This window comes from Podarcis vaucheri (genome assembly GCF_965113315.1).
Source record: "Podarcis vaucheri genome assembly, chromosome: 13".
Classification (NCBI taxonomy): domain Eukaryota; kingdom Metazoa; phylum Chordata; class Lepidosauria; order Squamata; family Lacertidae; genus Podarcis; species Podarcis vaucheri.
Genome location: NC_138751.1, coordinates 7,953,385 through 7,970,017, shown reverse-complemented (window position 1 = coordinate 7,970,017; position 16,633 = coordinate 7,953,385). Strand labels below are relative to the sequence as shown.

Below are 16,633 nucleotides of genomic sequence, written 5' to 3'. Positions count from 1 at the left end.
GTGGGGCACCAGCCTGGATGGCTGGCCAAGGGCCTCATGCTCCACTGGGAGACTCCTGTCTACCCAGCTTATTGTTGGCCATAAGCGTGTGGGAAGCAGCAGAAAAGTGGGGCTACTTGGATTTTTGCTCAGGCTTGATGCTCACCTGGGGGATAAGTTGGTAGGGAGCAGATGAGAGGCTACCTGGATGCCTTCTTTGAGCCTGGGAGATTCTTGACTACCCAGCTGAACATTAGGATTTACAAAAGCTGGACGGAGGCTGCCTGGGTGGCTGCTACAAGCCTCGTGCTCAGCTGGGGGGAATTTTGGCCATGCAACTGTGTGTCAGGCTTCATATAAGCTAGTGGGAAGCAGCCAGAAGATGGCTGCCCCAAGACTGATGCTCAGCCAAGAGATGCAATCAGAAGGTTCCAGGACTGGCTGGGAACAAAGGGACTGCCTGAGAGCTTGCTCTCACCTTATGCCCAGCTAGGAGTTCCATCTGCAGGGAGGAGGGTGGCTGAAAATCTTCCCCAGCCAAATGCTTAGCTGGGAGATTCCTGAAACCACTACCCCCAGGTGAGCAGCAGGGTCTAGCCTGGCAGAGAACCTTGCCCCAAGCCTAATGCTCAGTTGGGGAACCCCAAAACCTCTCAGATTATCATCCGGCTTCAAATAAGCTGCTGGGGAGATGCAGGAATCTCTGAAAGCCTGCCCCATGCTCATCTGTGGGGCTTGAGCTTCCCAGATCCACAGGTGGCTTCAGAAAGGCAGCAATGAAGTGAGGAGGTATCTCAAAGCCTGTGCAAAATAAAGCCTGTGTTAAACAGAGTCGCAACCTTCCTGAGCAACAGCAGGTTGCGGAGAAGCCAGCCGGGAGTAGCCAGGGTATGGGGTAACTGGCTGAGAGCTGGGAGGTTCCAATGATGGGTTCCTTGCCATGTAGGCAGCAGGAGGTGCTATCTGAAACTCTGGTTCTAGCCTGGTGCTCAACTGGGAGATTCTTGACTATCCAGATGAGCAGCAGGCTTCATGGGGGCTGGGTGAACAAGGAGTTATGGGGGGAAATCTGACCCAGGCCTGAAGCTCTGCCTGGAGACCCCCCAATTCCTACCAGAAGTGTCTTTGAGGTGCCCAAGTTCTACTCCATGTTCAGAAAGTATTCTTTGGAGCAGAAAGATCTCCAAGCTTTGCTGCACCACAAGCACTGAAGCCCTGGAATCTCTATCAAGTGAGTTGCTATCGATGAGTGGGCTGAGCTGGTTAGGGCAGGAGGCTTGTCAAAACTCCTAGTTGCAGGGAAAGTTTCAGGAGACCCACTGAAAGACCACTTTCTGGGTTCTGTACCCAGCCCCGGGATGGTAGAGTAATCGAGAGGTTTAGCTAAGCAGGAAAATGCAATTTGGTATACCTGAGAAAGGCAGCCCCAAGGAACTGCACACTCCTGGGAGATGGAAAAGGACCATAACAGTTTAAACCTAGCATGATTCTTAGTGGTTGCAAGCTGAAGTGAGAGCAAGCTAGGTTTGATCCTCAGGATAGGAAAGATGCGTATTGAACACTAGAACTTTTGAATTCTCTCCTAGGGAGGTAAGACTTCCAGGGTTACTGTGTGAGAAGCAGACATAACCAGGACTAGACCAAGAGGGCCTTGTCCCTAGCTTTGGAAGGGTAGTGGGTTTTAGGACAGGCATAGGCAAACTTGGCCCTCCAGATGTTTTAGGACTTCCACTCCCATCATCCCTAGCTAACAGGGCCAGTGGTTAGGGATGATGGACGTTGTAGTCCCAAAACATCTGGAAGGCCGAGTTTGCCTATGCCTGTTTTAGGACAAAGGCATTTCAGAAAGCTGGAACTGACAGGATAGGTTAGGGAGCTAGGAGCCATAGCTCCTAGCGTCTGTCTAGGGTTGCTAGCTGGCAGGGGTGGGGTGGGACAACCTCGCTGTGCCTTCAAAAGCAGCTTGAAAAGCTATGCCTGCTGAACTTCTACCTGCTTCGGAGATACTAAAGGCACAGGGAACATGGCAGGAGGAAAGTTCTCCTATGCTGTAGTTGGCTGGATTTTATGTATTGTAGGGCTGCCTTTTTTGATTTCATCATTTTACTGATTTGTTGCATGGTTGATTTTAATTTTGTCTATTTGATTTACGTACACTGCCTGGAATATGCTCTTTTTATTATAAACAACTTAGAAGCTAAATAGTTGAACCTCTGCTTTATCGGATAGAAGAAAGTAGCAGGCCAGTGCATCGTCATTTATGGAATAGGTTAGGCCCACAAACCACCATCTTTCACATTTAGAGCTCAAAAACCGTTGCAACTGACTATACGAACTGACTTGGCTTCATATTATGGCTGGATTTTATCTGTTGTGGATTTGTGTCTTTTTGATTTAATCATTTTATTGAGTTGTTGCAGGGTTGGTTTTAATTTTGTATATTTTATAACATATGCTACTGGGAGAATTATTATTTTTTAAAGTTACTCATAAGCTGAATAGTTGAACATCCACTTTTATCAGTAGGGGGGAAAGTATCAGGTCAATGTTTTGTCATTTGTGGAGTAGGTTGGGCCCATAAACCACCAGCTGCTGATACCCCGTAGACTAGATAATCTTACACATTTATAACTCCAAACAAGTTGCAATTGGCTGTACAAACTGATTCGGCTTCACCTTCATATTATTACTGCCAGTTAATGAAGTTCAAAATCTCAGTTTGCTTGCCTCTCCATTTTTGTTTCTTCTGTTGACCAGCACTATTTTATTGTCCTCTTACCCAGTTTCAGTCAAATTTGTATGTGAGACGGCACTAAGCAGGATGCAGGACATCTGCAACCTGCAGCTGGTGCTGAACAAAGAGGAAGTGAGAGAACTCGCACAACTAAAAGGAGGCCTGGAATTTTGAGATGTGGGCAATGCCAGCCAAAAATGCCACCCGAGAGAGTGAGAAACATGCGCTGACTCAAGACATAAGTCTATCAGTGTTCAAGGAAGCTATGACACATTCACACCATACATTTAAAGCACTTTCATTCCACTGTTTCATAGCTTCCCCTAAAGAAGCCTGGGCACTGTAGTTTGTTAAGGGTGCTGGGAACTGTTAGGAGACACACACACACACACACACACACACACACCGCACAGAGCTACACTTCCCAGCATTCTTTGGGGGAAGCCATGACTTTTAAGGTGATGTAAGAGCACTTTAAGTGGATGGTGTGGGTGTGACTGTTTTCTGAGGCAAGCACATTCAGGACTGCAGCTACAGCAGTGGCGTAGTGTGGGGGGTGCAGGGGGGCCGTCCGCACCAGGCGCAACATCTGGGGGCGCTTGCACTTGCAGCTCTCTGCCCCTACCTGGCTCACTTACTCTCTCTCTCACTGCAGTGCTGGCTGTGTGAATCCGATCCAAGCCGCTGGGTCGCCGCCCACTGTTGGAGGGGGTGGGTGCCAGGCATGCGGTGCGGAGAGAGAGCGAGGGACTATCTGGGGGAGGGACAGTGCAGCGGCCGCCCAGCGCAGTGCTGAGCGCAGGAGAGAACCACACCAGACCAGACCAGGCAGCAGCAAGAAGAAGCTGGCAGCGGCAGCAGGTTAGGGGTTAGGGGGCGCAAATTACTTGCCTTGCCCCGGGTTAGGGGACGCAAATTACTTGCCTTGCCCCGGGTGCTGACAACCCACGCTACGCCGCTGAGCTACAGATCTTGAGCCAGAATTCAAATCTTGATTGCTTCATCCCACTGGTTTCGGTTAGATGAAAGGGGCTCAAATCTAATGGCTTGGTCTCAGATGAGTGGCGAGTCAGCCATCAAAGTGGCTATGACCTTTTCTCCTTCATCTTACTCCGAACCAAGATAACTCAGTAGCTAAAGGCTTTCTCACTGTGGCAGGAAAAGCTTCCCCACTTAACTTTCTGGGGGACACCCAAGCGCAGCCCAAAAGCAGGGAAGGAGCTGCCAAGCTCAAGCGTAAATGTATCTGGTCTAGACACTTGTGATTTGCAATCTGTTGAGCAACTGGAAGCTTTTGTCATGGGGCAGGAGTCCAAAAGCACCCTCTTGGCCTAAGGCTCCACACCTCCTAACGGACACAAATACCTTGTTCTCTTAGAGGTAGTAAACCTAGGTCTCAGAGGTAACACGCAGCTAATACTCATTCATAAAAACAAAACAAATCCCCACATTGTTTTTTTAAAAGCACTGTTCATTTTCCACTTGTGAGAACACTGGGGAGGTTAGGAACTTCTTGCCAAGGTGCCAAATGTGGCCCTCTGTCCAACTTTTAAAACCCTCCCCAGACCTTTCCTTTAGTGTTTTTCCCTCGTTGGAATATGCCAATGAATTGGGATAATGGCTCTTGCTTATCTGGGTGGGGGAAATAGAGAGGCATGTGTGTGCAGAATTCTGACTTTCCTACAACTAGGATGTACAAAGTTAAGAATTGCATGTGTTTTTCTGTTCACCCTTGTTGCCTTTATGCCTTTGGTCCTGCCCGCGAATGAAATGTGGCCCCTAGAAGCCTGGTTACAAGGGATGTGGCCCTTTGCTATAAATATTTCTTCCCTTTCCTTTGGGCATAGGCAGATGCGGATTTGCCACCACAGTGACAACTAGACCAAAATGACAGCCTTTCTCCTTACTGCTTTCCCCCACGCCCCACACTCTCTCACACTCCTTTCCCTTTTGCATGAAAGGATCCCCCATCTAATGGCTGCAAGATTCTCTGCTGCCATATCTTTCTCTCTGTTTTGTCAACGTACCATGTAAAATAAGAAATTCTCCAGTATTGTCATACTGTACGTGATGAACTTGCAGCCCAAAAGCTGAGGTGGAATTCACTGAATAACAGTGCAAATGCAGCCTAAGGACAGACATCAGGCTTTCGGCAATTTTTAGAGAAAACCAACCTGCCAGTGGGTGTTGAACAGGGCTGTGTCTATTCTGCAAATAATTCAGCACCCTAAGCTTTCACTGTTTTTAAAGCAGGTTTCTAAATCTCATAGCTGAGAAAATAAGCCTGAAAGTGAACAGATATTTCCTCCCCACCCCCTAACAAATAGCAGTGAGATCAATCATGGAACCTTCTTCATTCCAGGTGAGCTTAGCACTTGTCGACAATGGCAAAAATAAGAATGACCTCAGACGCGCCCAAGTGTCTTCAGGTTAATGCGCTACCTCAAATAATGTTTACCAAACCCCTTACAGGGTTTGAGGTTCATATTGTTAATGCTGGCTCTAAGAGGAAAGGATTTGTCTTGAGGATTAATAAGATCTTAATCGAAATTTGAGCAGGTGTCCTTGCATGGCTGAGAGGAGGCAGATATGAGTGCACAGAGGGATGAAGCGTATATATCTATGGTGCTCTAGACCAGAAAAGTCAATGTCTCCCTGTATAAGGAAAAACATATAAAGATTAACCTACAGTACCACTGTCACCTATGGAAGATAACATAGCACCAACAGGTTGGTGTGAATGTGATGATAGAGGCACTTATTACCACTCACTGTGTTGTGATGAAGGCATAAATGAGGCGATGAGATCCTGCAACTCCCGCTCAGCTCATGGAATCATAGAATAGCAGAATTGGAAGGGACCCCCAAGCAGCATCTATTCAAACTTCTGCATTGCAGGAACACAAAAACATCCACCCTCAACATGCATTTCTGTCTTTTTTTTATTGCAGCGAGCACCACAGCCCCGACGGTCTTCCCATTGCCTCCCTGTAGCCAAGACTCCTCTACTGCCTCCCAGGTCTCCATAGGTTGTCTGGTCTCTGGCTACTTTCCTGAACCGGTCACAGTACGGTGGAATTCAGGAGCCATCTCCAGCGGCATCCGGACTTTCCCTGCAAAATTGGATTCATCCAGGGGCCTCTACACCCTCACCAGCCAGCTCACCATCCCAACCAGCACCTGGGAATCGGAGAAGTTCCAATGCAATGTCGCCCATGCAGCTTCCAGCTCCACAATCAACAAAGACATTGAGCGTGAGTCTGGCTGGGCCTTTGTTATCTGCTTCCTCTTTAACCTACAAATGGATGGTCGATCTGGCAAAAGAAAGAAAAGTAAAATACAAGGGTTGGGAGAGACGGGAAATGAATACAATATATTTGGGTAGTGTTATTGTCTAGTACCAAGGCATGTTAAGCGCAGCAGCAGCTCAACGTTGGCTCACAAACGAAATGTGGGAGACAACTTCGGAGTTGTCTGTTCAGCACTAAAAGTGATGTTAGGGTTGTGCCATTTAAGATTTCAGTCTTCGGGGGCTAGGTACAGCAACATCCAGCAGCATTTTTTTAAAAAATACACTTTAGTTTTAAATTGTTAAATTTGTGGTGATTTATTTTTAAAGTTTATTTATTGCTGCTTTGTTCTCAGAGCAATGTTACCAGCATGTGTACCACACACAGTGTGTGCTGATAATAGTATTCATGACCTACTCCTTTAAACTGCTTGTATTCACTTGTGCAACTAATAGTAGGGAAGTATCTTGGTGAGGCTGTTCAAAACTTTGGGATTAGTAGGAGAGAGAAAGGTGGCGAATGGCAGATGAATTAGTGGCCGCTCACTCTCCAGTCTTCTATCGAAGTGGGTCCCTCAAGGCTTACATTGAGTAGGAGACAGGTCCCAGACTAGAGATCACTAAAGATCACAGAGAAGTGGTATTAATGCCCCTCACATATGGATGGGTTGAGAAGATCAATTTGGTTCATATTTAAAGACGAATATACATAATTCGCAGTACTTGAACCAAAACATGTCCATCATTTCCAACTTGCACTTCTTTAAATTGTGCAAAGCTGTTCATCAGCCAAGTAATGTGCACAAAGAATACATATCGTGTGTGAGTGAATAATATATAAGAACGTGTTACATTAGGAGCACTGTTTTACAGGAATGTTTATATTAGGCAAAATATCACTCAGAGGTGTGTATATTAAGAGAAGTTTGAATTAAAATGCAGATGACTTTTCATGAGGACTGGTTTGCTGATTGGTGTGGAAAAAAACTTGAAAAATAAGCAACTGAGAGGAACCGTAACTGACAGATTCACCCATCTCTGCCTTTCTATAATGTAGGAACCTCTGCAAAATCACCAGTGGCCCCGGAAGTCCGCCTGCTCCATTCCTCCTGCGATTCCAAATCCAGTGGTGCCACCATTGAGCTGTTCTGCATTATCTCCAGCTTCTACCCCAAAACGTTGAGGGTGGAATGGCTGGTGGGTGGGCAAGCCGGGCTCCTGCCTTCATTCACTGAGCAGCCCAAGAAGGATGCCCACGGATACACTTTCAGTACCACAAGCACAGCCAATGTCAGCCAAGCTGACTGGCAGGCTGGGAATGTCTACTACTGCCAGGTGCTCCACGAAGCAACACAAACGAAGGTGAAGAGCAAAGCCAAGATATGTGAAGGTAAGAGCAGCTGACTAAGTTGGCACTTGAGTTTCCCTCTGTTTTGGTGGGCATGGACTGGAACGTGAGGGGGAGGGCTGCTTCCAGATTGCAGCTTCCTCCCACTTCATTTATACATATATAGATATAGCTGCTTTCAATTATGTCCCATTGAATTAAGCCTTGAACACATGACCTTACTAGTAGAGTAGTTGTTTTCCATTTCTGCTGGAAGCAGGACTCAGGGAAGACATAGGGGAGTGGACATCAGAGTGCCCCAGATGTCCATGAAAAGTCTTGGCAAATATGCTATCCTCTTCAGGGTCAGAGGATGTTTTCCATCCTCTACAACATGTAGTTTGAGTCAATGGTGTAAACCACCTCCTGGATAGAACAATGTAGTCTTGATAGCAGAAGCTGATATTGTAGAAAGGGGTGACAGGGAACTGTTTGTTCCTGCTCATTGTTCACAATGGAATATGGAGCTTTTTTTAATTTTAGGACAACCAAGGGCAACAAACACCAGCTTCGTTCTTTTAATATTTGTACCAAGTCTGGAGTTTTTGCTCCCTTTTACTCTGGAGCAAGGAATGCCCTCGTTAACAGATTATTATTATTATTATTATTATTATTATTATTATTATTATTAATTTATATTTGTACCCCGCCCATCTGACTGGGTTACTCCAGCCACTCTGGGCTGCTCCCAAAAAATAGAAAAGCATAATAAAGCATCAAACATTAAGAACTTCCCTATACAAGGCTGCCTTCAGACATATTCCGAAAGTTGTATAGTTATTTATCTCCTTGACATCTGATGGGAAGAAGTGAGAGCCAAATAGAGAATTAACATGAAGTTTGTGCCTCCAGATGCTACCTCCTGCCCTTCCACTGGCATTGATGTAAGAATCATACTCCCAACTCCAAAAGACCTGTATGTAAACAGCGACCCCAAGCTCATCTGCGTGGTGGAAAACTTGATAGATACAGATGGGCTGATAATCACCTGGTCACGGCAGACACCAGGACCTGTGAGCCAAGAACTACTGGAAACAAAAGAAGAGCCTAATGGAAAGTTCACCGCTGCGAAGGCCCTCTCTGCCACAACGTGGCTACAGGGAGATGAATTCACCTGCAAAGTGGAATATCCAGGACTAGCTGCTCCCATCATTAGGACCATTGCCAAGACGATAGGTAAGGGGGAAACAGGGTTGGTCTCCCATCCCAGGGCTGGTGGTTTTGTGTTACAGAAGGAAAATGCAACACAACTTGGCAAATCTGCAGTTTATGCTAGAGACACAAGTTACAATTTCAAGCAGTCTAGTGGAGGTCTTGTGCAGGTTTGCACAATCATTCTACTACCCTTGTCTCTGCTCAAAGGTTTTATGGTGCTAGAAAAACCTGCAATGCATTTAAAAAAAAATCAGAAGGCAACACTGGAACCAAGGAAAGAAAGGCTTGTGTCCACTGTAGGGGCCAAGACATCTCCCATTACTCTTTTCACTCTCATGAAAACCATTTCATCTCTAGTTACAGATCCTTCAAACCCCTGAATCTGTCTGTTGATAATGTTTACCCAACATTGGTTGAGCTGGATGAAGGATTGAGCCAGTTCTGATGAAGGCAGATCTTTATGTCCTTGCCCTGGTGGCCCACTCCACAAATTTAACGAGCCACCAGGGTAACTGCTTCGGGGGCAACTGTGCAGAGCTTGCTCCTTGAAGTTTGCAAGATCTTCACCTTTCAACCCCAAGCCATGCTGCAACTTGAACATGCCAGTACCTTCTCGGGAAAGACTGGGATTCTGTGTGGGCTGGGTGACTTCTGTATATCTGTTGAGAAACTGGGCTGTATAAATATACCTCATATCTCTGCTGTCCCAGTTTGTGCTCCTATTCATTCACCCAGCTCAAAGAAGCCCAACACATGCTATAGATCTTCACATAGATCTACACACTGGTGGTGACTTCAGCTGAAGGCACTTCAACTCATTGGCAATTGAGTATTTACCCCACTGTGTCTACTGTACAGACATAAACTGCTCTTCAAAGAATCTAACAGATAACATTTAGAGTCAAATGACATTAAAAGCCAGGTGGAGCAACTACTGGGAACATACTGCTGTTACGAAGTGCATATGAACAGGCCAGAGGTGAGAGACGCTCTCTGCAATAACCCTGTCTGGAGTACCTATGTTCAAGAGAACAAAATCACAGGGACCCTCATTGTCAACACTGCATCCACTCATTTGGTCTAAACTTAACTACTGTTGCCTCTCCTTTTCTCTCACATATATTGTCCCTGATCTCAAAAAGGAACGGTCCATGCTCCTGAGGTGTACCTTTTCCGACCCCACCCTGAGGAAATCCGTACTCGGCCACCTATGGTGACCCTCACCTGCCTGATCACTGGGTTCACCCCAGAGGCAATTTCTGTCCAGTGGCTGAAGAATCACAACGCTATACCTGACGATCACCATGTCAACACCCCAGTCATGAAGAACAACAACAACCATTCCTACTTCATGTACAGCCACATGAAAGTCGCATTAACTGACTGGAACAATGGAAATGCATTCACCTGCATGGTTATCCACGAAGCCCTCCCCATGAAGTTCACCCAGAGGACTGTGGAGAAATTCCAGGGTAAAAAATGATGACCATCCCTCCTACGGCATTGCAACCTCTTCAGCCTCTCCCAGATTTTCCTCTAGCATTGTTAGATAAACCCTGGTGTAAATAATTTCCATGCATGCATGTTTGGCCTATGGCTGAATAAAAAGAGAACCAACTCAGATATATCCCATGTTGTGGTCATTTGCAGGAAAATCGATGACTAGAGTGAGTTTTGGAAAGTGGGGGTGGGCGGGTGGGTGGATTAATTAAGTGGGTATTCATGGTATTTGGAAGCAAAATGTATTCACCATTATCAGAGCTATGCCATGGGAGGCAGGGGTGCAAACGTCTGATGTCAGTATATATGTATTTTAATGCTCACAACAGGCCCTTGATAAGTGCCGGAAGTGAGAGGGATTTGGTCCAAAGACACCCAGTGAGCTTCATCTAGTTGGGTGGTGATTTGAATCTGGGTCACATTCCACCAGGCTCAAGTCCAATATCCCATCATCTGCTCCACCCTGGCTTCCATCTATACATGTCCATACACAGGAAGCTGCTCTCCTTTTTAAGTCTGGTGCTGAAAACAACAAACAAGCTGCTAATTCGCTACTGAGGAATATTTCTGTACCAGTCTCTGCCTCCTTCAGCCAACTGCCACCAGGCCTCAGATCCTCAGGGGTTGAAACCAACTGATCATAGCAGAGTTGCTGTGTTCACTGCATTCCAACAACATAATTACAGCTCAGTGCTCTTTATATTTTTTTATCTGCCACGCCCCCCCAAAAAATCAAAGCCCAAAGTTCATCCAATAAGTTTGCCTTTTTAGGCACCCATATATATATAGAAGGGAGTCCTGCCCATATCAGAATATTTTGCATTGCCTCTCCTTCCTCTGCCTGCTCCAAATATTGATATATGGTACATGACGTAAGAAGCTGGCTCATTGGTTTGCCTACTCAGAGTAGGCCCACTGAAATTAATTGATATGTGCAATTTAGGTTCATTCGTTTCAATAGGTCTACGCTGAGTATGATTAGCAATGGGTGCAAGCTATGCAGAGCTGGAACCTTGTTCCAATAAGAGGGGCAGAGCTATCTGTATGGAGGTGCAACACAGAGGCCAATGTCATCCTGTGGAAAGTTAGTTCAATGGGGCACAGCAGAATGAGCAGCAGGGACAGAAAGTAGGCAGAATTCACCTGGTGCAACATATGTGCACATTCCCCGCTTCAACACATGTAGCTTCCCTTCATATCAACTCACCTGCCCTGGATTACTGTGCATTTCAGTGACAGGGCAGAAGAAACGAGAGAATGCAAAACACCTGCATTGCTTGAAAGCAAAGAATAGTTTCTGAGGGCCAGCTATAATGTGATGCCATGGGGGGAGGGCATTTGGGGGGGGCAACCCACGGTTTGCTGGGGCTGCATTTCAGGTCACCGCACAAGGCAGCAGAATGCGTGTAAACCCCTTATGCCCTGTTACGCCCTCTTCCAGGTCAAAACACAGCGAGTGTTTACACAGCCGCATGCGCCTTGAATGTGCACAAAATGGTTGTTGTGTATATAGGGAGAGGTTTTCTCCCTTACCGCTCCCCACGGTTACAATAGAAGCACCATAGGGAAAGGTTATTTTAATCCAGAACCACATAAAAAAATAACCTCCCCTTGCACCAGGATCCTGACAAAAAAAGTGGCCTTCAAAGTGGCTATTAACTGTTAAAAAGAATCAGAAGAAATTTCATTTGACACCTTTAGCATCACATCAGTAAGACATGGGGAGTGGGGAGGATAATAATAAACCTAGTTTGACCCTGAACTTGAGATGGATGAGCAAACTGAGCCAAGCCTGGCTAGATGAGTACACAAGTCAGATGGAGCCATGAGAAAGAATCAAATTCACAGAATATTCAGGCCATAATAATGGATTGTTCATATATTATTGGATGGGTTATGAGAAATAAAAGGTCCAATTAAGACACATATGTACACAATGCAAAAAGGCAGAGCGAGGATATGTTTTCCAAAATGATAGTCAGGGATCCCCTCAGAACCATCCCATCAAATACGAAAAAGCAAAATCTCTGACATTTTACAAAATCGGAGAAGGGAGAAAATAGGACTTTCAAGTACACTTTTCCCCAGTCACCCCTCCTTTTGGAAACCAGACACAACATCTCCACTAAGTCACTCTTGTCCTAGTTATGCTGCAAGGGTCCGGCCTCAGCCATCACACACAAACTCCCTATCCACACCTGCTCCCTGGTTACTCCTTGAGTCAGTACTTAATGCACTGGTTAGTGTTTGTTTTGGTGCTTAGAACTCCAGATTCAAATCCCTCCTCAACCATGAAGCTCACTGCGTGGCCTCTCTGGACATCCCTCAGAAAACGAGTTAATTTAAGACTGTGCTAAAACATGCCCACATCCTCATTTATTGAGGATTATTCCATCCAGCCATCTTCTGTGACTCACTGAAAGTGTCAAGATTAGGATGTATTTTGTCATGTGGTGAAACGGTTAAGCAACTGTTTTGAACACCTCTGAACATTGCTATTCCTCATTGATTTATTACCTGAAAAAATGGAAGACAAATAGCATTCTGCAGATGAGTTGAAACACATTGCACAACAGGTTCATCCTAAACAAACTGACGAGAATTAGATGAACTGGTACTTTAGGCAGAGTGTCGGAAAAGGGAGAAGGGGAGAGAGAGAGAGAGAGAGAGAGAGAGAGAGAGAGAGAGAGAGAGAGAGAGAGAAGTGTTGCAACAGAGTGAAGTTACTCTGTAGGACAAGGCACAAACATTATGTGGGGTGAACAGAGAGAGTTCCCAAAGAACCAACACCAAGCCACTATTGCAAAATTTAGATAATATTAATTGTTATATAGGCCACAGGTGATCTTGCAGGTATATGGTTAGTGCATCATGGATTTTGTAGTCTATGTTAGACTGTACGAAATAGAAGGAATAATATTAGTAGTACGTAATTCGGCATAATTCTATATGTACAATTAGATATTAGTGGTGGGTGAAGGGATGGCTGAAGTTATGGGATATTTTTTGTTGAACACTGGAAATGACGTCTCTCTCTCTTCCCCTCACAGAGGTGGCTGTGTCAACAATTGATGATTACAGCGATGAAAAAGAGGAGGAAATGGATCGTCTCTGGGTCACCATCTTTGTTTTCTTCATTCTCTTCCTCCTCAGTGTTTCTTACAGTGCCACCATTACACTGTTCAAAGTGAGTAGAGAGGAACGTCTGTTATATGTCTACATTTGAATCTTACGATGTGGAGTGACAGAGGCAGCAGAAACACCACTGGGATGGAGGGTGGGAAGCAAAGGATATGGCTGAAATATTTGTACTCTTTATTGTAAATTAGTGAATGGTTCTGTGAAGGACTCGGCACATACCTTTACATATCCTTGATGCCAAATAGTCCATTAGATACCCCATTAAAATCAGATGACTGGGATGAAGGAAAATATTTGACTTGCTGATCTGCAAGAGAAGTTTAGGGATAGGAAGATGCTGGAGATGCAATGGTTGAGGGTACGTTCTTCCATATGTGGTGGAGCTGTAAAAGGTTAAAAGCGTATTGGGAAATAATCCACAATGAATTGAAAAAAATGTTTAGAAGTACTTCCCTCCCCCCCCAAAAAAAAAAAAACCAGAGTCCTTTTTGTTGGGGATAATTCAGATGGAAATTCCCAGGTGTCAGAAAAGGTTGTTTATGTATGCAACAACTGCAGCCCATGTTTGGTTAGCCCCAAAATGGAAAACGAGTGAGGTCCCAACTAAAGAAGAATGGCAACTTAAACTGATGGAATAAACGCAGCTTGTGGACCTAACATATAGAATAAGCAGCGGCGTAGCGTGGGTTGTCAGCACCCGGGGCAAGGCAAGTAATTTGCGCCCCCTAACCCGGGGCAAGGCAAGTAATTTGTGCCCCCTAACCCCTAACCTGCCGCCACTGACAGCTTCTTCTTGCTGCTACCTGGTCTGGTCTGGTGTGGTTGTCTCCCGCGCTCAGTGCTGCGCTGGGCGGCTGCTGCACTGTCCCTCCCCCAGATAGTCCCTCGCTCTCTCTCTGCACTGCACGCCTGGCACCCACCCCCTCCACAGTGGGCGGCGACCCAGCGGCTCGGATCGGATTCGCACAGCCAGCACTGCAGTGAGAGAGAGTGAGTGAGCCAGGTAGGGGCAGAGAGCTGCGAGTGCGAGTGCGCCCCCCCCCCAGATGTTGTGCCCGGTGCAGCCGGCCCCCCCTGCACCCCCCACGCTACGCCACTGAGAATAAGAGAACAAGAAGAACATATGTTTAAAGAAGATTGGGAAATGTTTATTGAATGTATGGGGGGAATTTTGTACACTTGAGAAAGTTGGCAGCATTAAGATAAATTCAACAGTGTAAACAAATTTTGTTGGATATAATAATGGAATACTGAATGGTTTAGTTTATGTAAAATATGCAGGGATTTATAATATGCAAAAAGAACCATGGAAAGAGAAGAAAGGCATTTTAAGGTTGTTTAAATGAATATTCTAAAGTGTAAAACAAAAAAATTAATAAAAAATATATTTTAAAATGGGATAGGAAGATGCAGAAGGATGGCAAGGAATGATGTTAGTATACAGTGCCAAAAGAAAGTACTTCTTCACGCAGCATAGCTAAGCTATTGAATTTGTTCCTACAAGAGGTAGTGATGGCCCCAGACTTTGATGGCTTTAGAAATGATCGCACAAATTCCTGGAGGAGGAAGGCTATCAATGGCTACCAACCTCAATGGCTAGGTTCCACCTTCATTGCTCAAGACAGTGTTCCTCTCAGTACCAGTTGCATTCAAATCCTGGTTGGCCACTGTGGGAGCAGGAGGCCAGACTGCATGGACACTCTTTGACCAGATCCAGCAGGGTTCTTCTATGTTCTTACACTTTCTTGTGAGCTGGTGGTTTATAAATAAATAAGTAAATATAAGGAATAAGTACAGGGTAAGTAATAATACATCATACAACTTGCAACCTGTGACTAGCAGGAAACAAGGAGGACAAAACCATGAATGACAAATAGAACATGCAGATCTTTCTTCTTCCACGCGCACTTCTGTTCTGTGTCTTCCTTTCTCCTAATTCTCATTCCTTCCTGCAGGTAAAATGGCTCTTCTCCACTGTGGTGGTCCTGAAAAAGCAGCCAGCAGGCCCTGACTATAAGAATGTGCACCAATGATTGGCCTAGAAGCATTTTCCTGAGAGCTCTTGTCCTACACTTTGAGATGTGCAAAGAAGAAGTCACTGGCTGGAGATAGGACTCCGTTTCCAGCATTAACAACCAAAGCTTCTCTCTGCTGTCTGCTTTTCTTCCCTGGTAGGGGGACAATGAAGTCCCATCAGATGAAGGACAGAGAGGCAATTTTGTTAGAACTTGGAGCTGGACTCGTCATATTATGTCATTTGCTGAGACTGGGCTCCCAAGACAGGAAGCCTACTGGCCCTATGTACATCTGTTTCCCACAGTGACTGTCAAGAAGAGCAACTAGTACTCCCAACCCAAGGTGTGGAGACAGTCCCACAGGCCTTGAGAAAGGAGTTTGGCACATCTACTCAGCATTAAGTCCTCCTGAGTTCAATGGGACATACATCTAAGTATACATATGATTGCAGGCTGGGTATCCACTGGACTCTCCCCATTTCAGAGCTTCAGATCTGCTCTCAACCCCATGTTCTGCCATATGCTCAACATACCCTCATCACTAGTAGGCATCCAGCCTCACCCAGCTATTGGAGACACTGACCTGTCCTGACCTGACCTAAGCATTCTACATAAATGTCCTATTCTGAATATTGTCCTTCTCTATAATGAATATTTCAATCAATCAGTTTAAGACCCACACAATACCAACAATTTGTTCTTCCTCAGCCCCATGACTGGCACTGAGGACATTTCTGCTCTTTTATATATTACATGATTTGTGGTCACAACCAGTGTTTTTTTTCTGGGCGGACACAGCGGGACGCATACCCCTAAACGTTTTGTTTTGCCCCGACTGACGGATGAATTGACATGCCAGCTGTCTCTGTAGTAGCAGCGCAGACTGGAGCTCCATCATTCTCCCTGCTGGTGCCTGGGGAGGGGAATCTGGGGTGGCCGCGGTGGGGGTGACAGCACTGCTGCTGCTCCTCTTGCCGGGCTAGAGCAAACCGGTGAGCACTCGCCCCTCCTCGCTCAAGCCAACCCCACCGCTGCCGCTGCCAGGGGCCTTCCTGCCCTCTCACCGCCGCTGCTATTTTCTAGCCATTTTTAGCTAGTTTCTGCTATTTTCATATACAGTGGTACCTTGGGTTAAGAACTTAATTCGTTCCGGAGGTCCGTACTTAACCTGAAACTGTTCTTAACCTGAAGCACCACTTTAGCTAATGGGGACTCCCACTGCCACTGTGCCACCGCTGCACGATTTCTGTTCTCATCCTGAAGCAAAGTTCTTAACCTGAGGTAATAGTTCTGGATTAGCAGAGTCTGTAAACTGAAGCGTATGTAACCTGAAGCATATGTAACCCGAGGTACCACTGTATTGCATGTTTTGCGGTCATAACTATATTTACTAGACAATAATAAAATAAATAAATAAATAAAATTGCCTTCTG

The 16,633-nt window shown here is 45.7% G+C and overlaps 1 long non-coding RNA gene and 1 gene segment (V, D, J or C); both read left to right on the top strand.

Moving 5' to 3' along the window:
- Positions 1 to 6,522: 6,522 nt before the first annotated feature.
- Positions 6,523 to 10,027, top strand: LOC309517556 (immunoglobulin heavy constant epsilon-like). The segment is given in 4 exons: positions 6,523 to 6,568; positions 7,060 to 7,392; positions 8,302 to 8,565; positions 9,687 to 10,027.
- Positions 10,028 to 12,456: 2,429 nt separating this feature from the next.
- Positions 12,457 to 16,633, top strand: LOC309516961. The gene is made up of 2 exons (XR_014213095.1): positions 12,457 to 13,231; positions 15,141 to 16,633. It is a non-coding gene; the product is annotated as an uncharacterized lncRNA (long non-coding RNA).